This window comes from Falco peregrinus, chromosome 6 (genome assembly GCF_023634155.1).
Source record: "Falco peregrinus isolate bFalPer1 chromosome 6, bFalPer1.pri, whole genome shotgun sequence".
NCBI lineage: Eukaryota > Metazoa > Chordata > Aves > Falconiformes > Falconidae > Falco > Falco peregrinus.
The window spans coordinates 37324173-37336634 of record NC_073726.1 but is presented as its reverse complement, the minus strand read 5'-3'; positions in this window follow the sequence as shown (position 1 = coordinate 37336634).

Here is a 12462-nt window from a genome sequence, read left to right as displayed (position 1 = left end):
AATGGGCTGTGAGGCATCCGAGGATGGCTTAGGGAAAAAACTGAAAAAGACCTGGACCTGGAGGAATCAAATCCAGACCCTGATAACTGTTGTTTCATTGTGTTTATTGATGCAGGCATTACAGGGAATGATTTCTGATTTAATTGTGACCAATTAGATTGTTATTGCAAAGGGTGCTGCATGTAGTGAAATGGAATTTTGCTTCAGCTTTGGGGACAGGTCATGTATTGCCTCTTGCTCCCTTGGTCTTCTGTGATCCAAGGCAGATTGCATAGAGGGACAGGGAAAATGAGAGAGACCAGGCACATAACTGACAATCTCTCCTTAAAAACATAAGGATTAAAGGTAACCTGAGTGGAAAACTTCACAAGGCTATTTTGCCTAGGATGCTGGTTCTGCCTGTTCTCAGTGTGCTGCCTGTCAGGGGGCACAGGGGCTTAGAAGGTGCCAGTTGTGCTTTCAGCTCTCCTGTGCTCCTTGTGCAGCAGCCTGTCAGGGTGCGCTCTGGTGTCTCCAGAAGATGTAGTACTACAGAACAGCCCACAGAAAACAAACTCAATTTGGCCCCTGAAATTCCCAAGATGGATATGCTTTCTTCATGAACCTTTCCTGCATATTTCATTTTGATGCTTGCCTGTGTTGAATTCTGATATTCACCTACGTTTTCTGGCAAGTGACCTGCAACCATGAATACTACTAATGACGCTCAGCACACTTTGGGAAGCCCATTATCGGAAAGCCAGCTGCTATTTCAGGGACATTAGTTACACCCATTATCCACACACAAGCCACACGATTGATTGTCTCACGCGTCCTCGCTAACCCAGAAATAACGACTTGCCAGCACTGAACCAGTTACAAACTTCCAGCAATGAGGGGTAACCAGCTCTGTGGGGCAACTGTTTCCACTGCAGGGCAGAAGTATCCTGTTGCTGGGGGCTTAGGTCAAGCTCATGAAATGTATCTGCCTCCTGGGATGGAAGATCTGGAGCAACTGTGTGCCGCCTCAGGGCTCCACACTGATACGGTCCTACCCCTCCTGAATACACCTTAAATCTGCAGAGCTAATCTGTGCAGCATCTGTGTCACAGAACATCTGCCTGTTGTATGAGCTCTCAGCAAGCATAGAGGGCAGCTGGAATGAACAGCAGCAAGATGGAGGGAAGGAAAACAACCAGTGTGTGTTGCGACGGAGGGAAGACACAGTCCCTCAATATGAGTGATCAGCAGACTTTGTTTATTGTCCCTTACAGTCACCTTTTATGCCTTGTTATAATTAGCTCATACATATTACAAAAGTTAAGCTCATTATTGGTTAGTTGCCTAAATATCAAGCCCGCCCCTAGTTTCTCTTCTGTAGTTATCTGTTCCCACCTGCAACATTCTTTTCCCACCAAAATCTTCCTGTTATTGTGTAACAAGAACAGCCAAGACAGTGTATTTTTGCTTTACTTCAGATAAGCTGAGAGCAGTGTGCATTTCTGTCCAGCCAGCTGGACTATGTCTATGTGACCCTTTTCAGCTAGCCAGTTATCCACAAGTGTGCAGTCTCAGGAGGGCCTCAAGTAAGGCTAGAGCTGAGTTAAAGCCATTGACACTTTACAAGGACAGAAAAGATGAGCTCAGTTTTACACAATAATCTAAGAAATATTTCCTAAAATGGACGCTACATGCCCCAGCATCCCTAGCACCAGATTTTTGTAACTGCGGTGTGAGGGAGGAATAGCCCCAAAAGCTATGAGCAGGCTCTGCACCGGGGTGTGAAAGACTTGATGTTGTGCCTGCAGAAGCAGGTGAACTGGGATGTGAAAGCACATGGCAGTGTAGACGTGCTCCAAGTGCCTTTTAAGAATGAGACCTCAGCTGCCTAGCTGTGTTTACAATTTTCACATTTTACCCCGAATCTTAAAGAAAAGGGTTTTATTTTCTGCCTACCTTAACAAACAGCCATAAAGCTGATGCTCAGCTAGGATGCTTATTGGAAAAATGTTGGTCACACTTTTTCATTTTTTGAAATGTAGATTAAATTTAGTCTTTTAAAGAAATTCAGTATCATTAATGCAAATTTATGTGAATTACACTATTATCTGCATCTCCTACAATATACAGAACATTGAGCTGATCAGAAAGAAGCTTTTCTTCAGGTATTAGAGATAATGTAATGATCTTACAGAACGTGTTTGTAACCCTTGCACCAGACAAGGAAGAAAACCTGCAATTATACTTCACAGCAGCAAAAACTGTTGCATAAATTGTTTAAAACATTCAAAGAACATTAAGATTAGAGAGGTATATTAAGTATTTTACCATGAGATTTCTACAAAGACATACTATTGAGTATTAATTACCACTATTATCCAATGCTAACAGCCCTGATCCAGAAGACGATGTACAACTGTAACTTTAATGCTACAGTTGGTTCCACCAGCAGAGTGAAAAGAGCTTTCCTGGATCAGGCAATCCAGCAGGTTCTGTGTAAAGCAATACTCACAGTGACATGTAGAGATTCATACTCTTAGTTTAAAACAAAAAGGGGAAGGTGTGGTATAGAATAAACTGATACGAAACATCCATATCTGTGTCTATTATGCCTGTTTCCCCTTTGGACTATGGTAAGGTGTAGTTTCTTGATAATAAGCGTGATCCATTTATAAATCTTTTTGTTGACACACTAGATACTAGTACATATCTTGCCTTAACCATCCTGCATGAAGCAGTACCATTTCAGAGCTAAAACTAGCAGCATGATTCAACTTTATTGTAAAGTCTCAGTACAACTAGGTAGTACTGCTGGTTTTTTTCAGACTTGAGAATTGCAAAAAAAGGTCATGAAAACATTGATTTCCTTTATAAAATGAGTTAATTGCACTGTTTTATACAGGTACATTGTCCTGTTCCCTTATAAATATATGCAAGTTGAATAAAGAGTTATAAGAATCAGTTGGTAATCAGAATTTGAGTAGTTTATTTTTTAATAAAATACATAATGATGTTTTTGCCTATATAGGAAAAAGACTTACATGCACTGTTTTCCTTAAATTTGGTTGACTGTAATTTACTTGCTGATCAGACCGCTCTGAAAAGGTATGTTGGATTCCTGTGGCAGAATTAAGACTGCTCTTAGTTTGACCAAAGTAAGTAATCATCCAACTGCACTTGGGAAGTATCTATTTTTGAATCCACCGCACTTTACTTCCAGCACTTTTCAAATATAGTAGTAATAATAGTAGTAGTAACAATCAATTGCCGTATATTTGTTAAGGGTTGCATTTAAGGATCATAAATGTCCTTTCCTTTAGCCCTGGCTTGGACAATAAAATGTTCACATGTTAATATCAGAATTTTTACATTCAATTATTCAGTCAGGTTTGCACACATGCAAACCTATTAAAGTTAACTGGACAGAAAAACCCTGGACTCTTACCTACTTATGATAGGACAATTTTTAGCTTACTTCTTCATTTTTAAATATGTACTGGGAATGCTAATTTTGCTTCTTCGCCTTTTGTTGTCATTCCCCTGCTACACAAAGCAAAAAGCTGTACATTTACTTTTGTCTTTAACATTTAGGTGCCTCTTCATAAGTAATATGATCAAAGGTTGTCACAAACATATTTTTTAGTAATTTTTTAGTAATAGAGTAATTTACATTTGTATAGGAAATCCAAAGCAGTTCACAAACTACTGGTATAACTGGTTTATAGTTACTAAAACTTAAAAATAAATTGAAACTGTCTTTTTCTTAAATGAAGGATGGGAAAACAAATTTAGAACTAAAAGTAGCCGTTACCATGACACAGTCTAAATGTTTAGAGGTAAAAATGCCACCCACTACTAAAATAGCAATGTGTTTTTTAAGAAACTTGAACTGTTGGGGAACTACTTGCTTGTTTCCCAATGGAGACCAAGCCCTGGAAAGAGCCAAGTGGTCTCTGTTCCCTTGAAGAAAGAGCAGGGGGAGGCTGCCCAGCCTGCTGCTGAACAGACCCTGTGGTGCTGGCAATCTTATTAAAGGTTGGTCTAGAAAATGAAGAAATGCAGGATAATGATAATCGAGTAACATACGCCTGTGAGAGAAAATGGCACCTGTATGTCAGCCAACACCAACATGTCACTTTGAACTTTTTCTCATACAATATCCTAAGCAGATTGATAGCAAATAATATTTTAATAAAGCTCCCTAGCTATTAATTTTCACTGTGATACAACTTGAAGGTAGCATTATATTATGCTACTTAGCAAAGAGCTTTATGTTTTCCAGTATATTCATTGCTTTCTCTCCTACAAGGCTCCTGTATAAAAAACACCAGAAACACTCTCAAAGCCTTTGTAACAACAAAGACTGACTCAAAAAAAAAATAAAAATCCTTTGATGCTCATTTGTGACCCATAGAACAGATTACAGACACCAAAACAGTGTGATTGGCAATGTCTCAACAAGAAAGTAAAGAAGCTGAAACTGCACAAACAAGGGGGTCTGCAGTTTTATAATGCAATAAAGTGTCTCACCAAATAAAGTCTAATAGAACCAGTTCAGAAATTGCAGCTAACCCTTTGTGTAGATCAAGAAATGAGCTGTTATAAGCAATTCAAATGCAAAGTTTCAATCTACTCTGGTGGCTTGTAATGGTTATTTACATTGGATGTTTTATCAGGGAAAATACCCCAGTTCAGATTTACCAAAACAATAGTCTCTGAGGCCTCTGAAAGAAATGCAATGTTACACTTCACCACACCAGGCTTCTGAGGGAAGGAATCATCTAGGGGAGCATTTCTGCCAGAACCTCACCCACCACTGGCTTTCTTCTTGCCCTCTGTCCAAAGGGGGTCCTGTCCTCAAGCAGGCAGGTCCAGGCTGGGGCACAGTGCTGCTACTCCTGACCCACATCCCAGGGCTGATGCAGCCATACCTGGTAGGGTCATTGCTTTCACACCCAACTATTAGCTAAAACTGGCCTGACAAGGTCTGTAACATCTTCTGAGACACTTCCCAATGCACATAGGTAGTGCATGCCATTTACTTGCACGCCAGTCTTCTAACTCGAATTATGTTGAGTAGTATTGCAGATAATACTATCAGGGTGCTTGCTACTGCACAGACACAGGTAACTCAGAACTGTGCTCGTGCTCGTGTAAGCACTCATTGTAAGCCATGACACTGCCATGCTCTTAGCTTTAAAAAAGGAAATTCACAGGGGCAGCAAGAAGCAGTCCCCAAGCAGAGGGTCCCGCTCTGCTTATGAGTCACCTCCTTGTTCCTCCCAGCCCAGCGAGACTCTGAGATGCTTCTTCAGGGTCTGAAAAGAGGAGATCCCTCACACTCCTGAGAGAAAAAAAGAGGGAATCAGTGGAAATCATTGTTAACAGAGTGAGATAATAGTAATGCTGATACTGTAGGAGGTCAAGCACTTCCCTGCAATTGCTGACGGTTTCTAGCCCAAACTGAACTGGCCAAGTGCTGATGCTACCAAACCTAGACCAGGTCTGCTGGGGAAGCGACTGCCCCTTGCAGTAGCAGCTAGTACCAGGGCCGTATGACAGTGATTTATAGCACAGATTTGTTTCACACAGGATCAAAATCTACGGAAAAGCATGCACCGCGCATAAGGGATTACTGTTTCCACTGCCTCTCCCCAGTGGACCTCTGCCAATGATATTTGGACATCAGTTTTCAAACACAAGCATCTCAGTCCCGCTCCTGCACACCAGCTACTGTACCTAGACATTTATGGAGCTTTTGTGGTCAATGAGTAAATAATCACTGTCTGCATTTAAATATAGAAGGTTTCCAAAGGATGTTGGTGCCTATGTTTAAAACCAGAGCACACAAGCTCACTATAAATTCTCGGAGGCTTTGCCAAGCTGAAGTTCTTGGATTTGCTTTACCCTGACTGAAACAATGAATCTTTAAGGTGCTGCTGCAAAAGCAAACACTGTTTGCAATTGCTAATTCACACAGGAACTGTAACTGCACAAAAGAAAAAAAGTAAACGGTCTACAGTGATAAAGCAAGTTCTATGTACATCTTGCAAGAGTATATCTTACTCCATTTTTTTTTCTTTGCTATACGCATCGTCTTTTCTTTGTGGTAGTTTTTACCAGTTGCAAATTCTGGTCTTGAATAAAAGGCAGCTGGCAAAAAGTAATTGTTTGTTTAGTATATGTGTAATTCTGATTGCTCTTGTGCCATGAACATACTACTGGGATTGTTTCAAGGCGTGACGTATGGCACTTGTTTTACTTTGCTTACAGCACTGGCATCTCCTTTTAACATAGTGGGGCTGGGTGGCAAGGAAGGCTTCTGCTCACCAGGTCCTGCCAGCAGTGCACTGGTTTGAGTGTGCTGTTCCCTTTGCAGGGAGATGAGTTTCCCCTTTCCTAAAGGCAATGAAGTACTCACAGGAGGGGAGGCTTCAAGGGTACATGAGTATGGAGGACGTGGGGGAGCCAGCAAGGAGTGAGCTTGCAGTCCTGCCAAAACTTTGTGGGATCATGAAGCAGGTCCCTGGGGGATCCAGGCCTTAGAGGTTACTAAAGGAAAGACTTCTTCTAGGGTCCAGAGAAGGTTTTATGGGATTTCTTACAGCCCAAGAGGTCTATACTGGACTGAGAGCAGGCCTGAAGGAAAACTCTCACAATGCAGAAATGGCAGACAAAAAAAGGGAAACTGTTTACAAACCCCTGCACCAACATTTTGTCTTGGCCAACAGCTTGCTGTTTGGAAAAATAGCTGCAGTTTCTGTTCAAGTAAAATGCTACATTTAAAAGCTGAAAGCCATTTTGTTGCATTTGGATGTTCTCTTTCAAGAGGAGATGAAGATGGGTTCACCTGGGACTTCTGGCCACTTTGGAGTTTTGTTATATAAATAGCAAAGGAAACACAGATGCCCAGAAATTCTGTAGAAAGTGGCCTAACTATTGAAAAATGTAACAAAATAATTAGAAAATGAGATCTATATGTAAAACATCTTGGAAAACTGTTGTTGGAATTTGAATTCTGGAGGTTCAATTTCCATACTGTGATACAATTTATTTCACTCCTATTTGCCAAACCTGCAAATCTTGCCTGGTCTCTGAGAAAGAAAAACAAGAAGGTTGTATTAAAGTCCTAATGAATGATGAATTATAAGCCCAAAGTGGTTACAATTTGTTTGTAGATAGGTATATAATGTCACTGAACAGCTGGAAGCCAATAAGAATGGTAATTTTCCCAAGTCAGTGCATGAATATACAGAATGTTTCTCCACAGACTGCTGAAATACCAAGAAATAATCACACTGGGGAAAAAAAATTTTACTCGCATGCTCTACATAAACTGTTGACATGTTTTTCTCCATGCCAGAAAATTTAAGGAAAAAAGAGCAAATAAAGAACATTCAGCAGGAAACTACTTTGTATTTTGCAAAATGGCAACAAATGTGTTCCTCCTGTATTGCTTGAGCAATAGGAAACATCCACGAGAAAATCTTGAAAATGAATACTGACAGTGCATTTCACATATTTCAAAACAATGACATTCTACAAATCAGGCCTATTCTACAAATATAATTTTAATATATGAAAGATATATAAATGAATGTATCCTCCGTAACTGTGTTTCTTCAAAATGTATTGAGCTTTTCCTTAATGAACAATAGGCTGTATGTCAGGAATGCAGAGTTTAGATGTTTCAGAGCCTGCTGTATTCAAGTGTGAGCTTGTCCTGCAATGCTTGAATATATCAAGTACTTTTATAAAGACGATGGAAGCAATTCCACATGCAAAACAAACCTAATGTCTTTTATCAGGAAAGACAAAGGCATGTGGTTGAATAAGAATTGCCTCTCAATAATTATGGAAAATAACTTTGAAAAGTAAGTGAAAAAGGGCTATTGTAGAATGCTAGAGTTAAAAGAGTATTCAGGAGTATAATGTTCTAATTCTGCCCTTCCCCTTCTTTCTCTCCTCCCTTCTTCCATCCTTCCCTCCAAGGATGTGCTTCCCCACCCTGTCCACCTCTGTCCCCTTCAGCCTCGCCTGCCCCAGGGATTGGTGTCCTTCTTGTTGCTAACAGCCCTCGGCTGCCTGGGTGCTTGCAAAACGCATCTCATCAGCTGAGAAGGGAGGAAGAGGAGGAGGAGAAGGAGGAGGCAAAGAAAGCTGGGGGAGGCTACTGTAATCTTCACCATCCTATTACACCAAACCTTCCCTTCTCCATACACTTGGCTCTGATGCTAAGACCAGCATTGGTGGACTGGAGGCACTGGTGTTGGGTCTTCACATAGCGCAGGACTCAGTGAAGGTTTTATTCAACATGACTGGGTGAAGCAGGCAGCAAGTGCACAGGTGTTCACCATACCCAGGGGGGTTGTTTTGCTTTCTGTATAACCTGCCAGAAAAAAATGAAGGCCCCCAAAAAGCTGCCCTGTAGCCTTCTGTGGCTGTAGTACACAAGCAATGTGATCTGTCATAAATCCCTGTACATCAAAGCAATATTAGCACTGGGGCTCTGTATTTTTTTTCCTTTGGGAAGAGTTTGACTGGGCTCAGTATGGCCTGCTTTGTCAAAGCACGACCTCTGTTCCTTGCTCTTGTGCAGGTGTTTACACTGATGTAAATTAAACACAATGTAAATTAAATATAATGCTGCTGAATTAGAGTAAAGTTTTCAGATAGGGAATTACACAATAGAGATTCTAAAGCAAAATGAGTTTGTAAAGAAAAAAGTGTGGAATCTTTATTTTCTTTTAAAACAGGAAGGTTAACTGCTATTTAATTATTCTTAAAATGTATATTGTTTCGTAACAGGTTCACTTCCAGACAGCTTGATTGGCAGTTCTTTACTTATTCATAATGAGACTATGGGAATGCTTTTGGATTAACAACTCCATCAGGGCATCTGACTACTGTCTTCATGACTGATTTTAGTACTCAGAAGAAAACATGGCTAAAAATGTTTACAATATGACAAAGAGCGCTTAATAAATACCTCCTAAATTTTTTACGTCAATATACATATCACATAATAGTTTGAAAATGGAATCTGGTTTGTTTTAAAGTTGTTTATGGTTTCTTTTTGTTTCCCAGTTACAATTTACAATTCCAGATATGATGATAACTTTGTAAGTAAGGCATGCCCTTAATTCACGTACACAGTCAGTGGACAGTTCTCTGAATAGCAAAGTATGAATTTGCCTCGGAGGCTGCTTCTTTCAGAAGCTGTATTACATCTGATACAGGCAACATGATTTGCCACTCCTAAGGCAGAAAATGAATGCTCAGAATATACCAATCTCTCTTGGCTAAGAGTCACACTTTCAATTTATCAGGCATCCTTTTCACTAATGGGTTAACCCTTATAGACAGTTAATGTTCACTTTGCTTCTGCTGGAATACATTTAAGATAAAATATTTATACTACTCCGTTGGAATGTGCATTAAAAAGGCAAGATTGTTCAAAATAATGGTCTAAAAGAGGAGTAAAAATGAGAACCCAAAATAGTCCAATAAAATCCTTCTCAAAAATGCAGATATCCAAGGGAAAAAAAACAAGGCTTTTTTTTTTTATCTGACATTGATATAGAGGAAGTTTTGGTATCACTGGTCAGCAACAAGCTAGAACACGTTGACAAGTACAAAGTGACTCATGAGAGTCTGCATGGATTTAAAAGAGTAGATCAAGGTTAGCAAAACAGATTTCATAAGGAGGCACAGAAGAAATTAATGAGTGAATGCAGACAGTTTGGCTCTCAAGTCTTCCTCCTGATCTCATATATATATGTATGCATACATTTTAAAAGATTAAGTGACTTTTAGCCTGAGTAATTTTGCTGGTAAAGGTATTCAGAAGAACGCCTGACATTTTCATATGTAATCACGGAGAGGAACAGGACAGACTCTCAGCATTCAGGTCTGCACTCCTGCAAACTGGATGCTCAGTGGCAAGTGATACAGAAGACTGAAGATAGATCCCAAATACTCAGAATGACCACTTTGCCATAATCTCCTGTCTTTAAACGATAATCAGACCAAAATGTCTGTATGGTCTCCACTGTCTACCCAGGTATGAAGTCAGTCAGTAGGGATTGCACATGTGCCCAGAGCTTCAACGAACTTGGGCTAACAGCAGCAGTTTTTCTTGTGATGTAAAACTGGCAAAGTCTTGAACTGGAGTGAAATGACTCTCCACTGTCTATACTCCTACCTGGCCATGTGATGGGTACCACTTCCAGTGGTGGGGTATCCACAACTTCTCTGGGTACCCTGTTCCAGTGTCTCACCACCACAAATCAGAGTCTCAATAAATAATTTAGACTTAATTTGCCTTCTCTTCCCATTCAGCTCCAAGCCTGTAGGATAAATGCAACTGGAAAAAAAGAGATGGTCTCACCCTGGGCAAAGCTGCACCCTTCCTCACAACTTTGCATCTGTAGAAAAGAGAAAGTCTGTTCCCACGCATGGCTCATCATTGTAGATCACTGCTCTTGCAGTTTAGGGACTCATGCCATCACCCAGGCTCTGCTGGTGACTCTTCTCTTCAAGAAGAAATAAGTGCAATAATCAGGATATCCCAGTGCTACACTACGTTGCAAGTAAATAGCAGGGGTGGGAGATTGCTTTCAGTTTCTAGCATTTTCAATTTCTGCTGTGAATTTGCAACCATGCATATGAAACTCAAGGAAATACAGTAGTTTTTTCAGCAAGTAATGTCAGTGTAAAGTTCAGTGCTGTGCTGCTGCACGAACCATAGAATCACAGAATTATTACAGCTGGAAGAGACTTTCAAAGACCATTTGGTCCAACCCGCATGTCATGCACAGGGGCATCTTCAACTCAATCAGGTTGCTCAAAGCCCCATCCAGCCTGGCCTTGAACACTTCTCTGGGCAACCTGTTCCAGTGTCTCACCACCCCAAATCAGGGTCTCAACATATAATTTAGGCCTAATGTGTCTTGCACTGTTAATAGTTTCCAATTTACCAAGTCTCCAAAGGCAGAAAGCTGTTCTGACTTTTTCTCCCTTGAGTTTTTTTAGTTCAGAAGAGAGAAGCCAGTAAAAGACCTCCCAAAGGCAAAACAAGGACTAAATAGCAGATGAATAGGCAGACAAAACAGATAGATAGATAGCTAGGCATGGCTCAGGCAAGGTCCACTCTTTCCAAACTCTTAGTGACTTCTGCAAAACACATGTATTCTAACTGAATAGGTGCAATAATGGGTTTAATTTAAAATATATACAGTTATTTAGAAATAAACCTATGCAATAACTGCAATAACTGGAATCACCGGAAAAAGTTCTTCTAAGCCACTTTAGCAACATTATCAAAACAAAAGCATTAACCTAAATGGTAGCCATATGTTAACCAACACTCCATCTCCTTCAAAAACAGAAACCTGAAAGAAGAAGCAAGAGCAGGGTTTCATGGCTTTCTTTTCAGTGCTGGTTAGCTTTTGGATGATTTTGTCATCTAATTGGAAAGATAAGAACTGAATAGTGGGAGAGAGAATAGTGGAAATGCAGTAGTGTGTTTAATATAAGGTAAAACAATTAAGTTGATAGCAATTATTATGTAAACCTCATGCTGTGATCTAATCAGCTATCACAACCTAAGCACTGGGCTGCACTGGTACTTAAAGGGGAAATCCCATATACTACTGGAAACACAGTCAATGATTCCACAGGTGTAAGTCTCTCTTCTGACTCACTTAGGGAAACAGATCATAGCAAATGTTTAGAAGGAACGAACTTGTATGTATTTACTACCAATTAGCATAATAGAGTCTTAATTTCAGAGAGGATATTTACGCTTCTGGTCTACTACTCCACTGTAGTTTCACAGGAATATGGTATTTTTCACACCTTATCTTAAACTTTCTCTAGAATTTTTGAGATATTAAATAACAGCTGTATTTTACATCAGAAGTGGTTCTGACTTTAGGGCTGGGCAAAGTGATTCTCACATAAATGCCATGAGCTTCACACACTTAACAGGCTTAAGTAGTACTATTTAAAAATGCTGAGAGTCCTCTGAGACAGCAGCAAGGTTTTACCCAGAGTTTATGCAATCAAGACGAAAATCTCCTAAGCAGACACTAAACAGCTAGACCTTGCATCAATAAACGACACGTAAAATCTGTGTTCTCTTTGCTGGCAAACGAGCTGCATGGGAATGAGTTTCACCCTCAGATTGTAATGTCTTTTGGGAACCAGTTCAATAAAGTTTTTATGTTAATACATAATTGTAGTACTATTAGAACAATACAAATGACCAGTTAGTGAAGTAAGTGTAATTACAGACATTCAGACATCATGGAAGAACATTTTGTGGGAACACAGACTACAAGTCTTGGGTCTTCTGTTGAGCATAATGCATTGTTACACTAAAGAAGAGTTCATAAAATAATTCATTTTACACACTGGAAATAATGTGCTGGAGGGGAAATAAATGGACCACATCAGTTAAGTCTGCTACACAATGTAAGG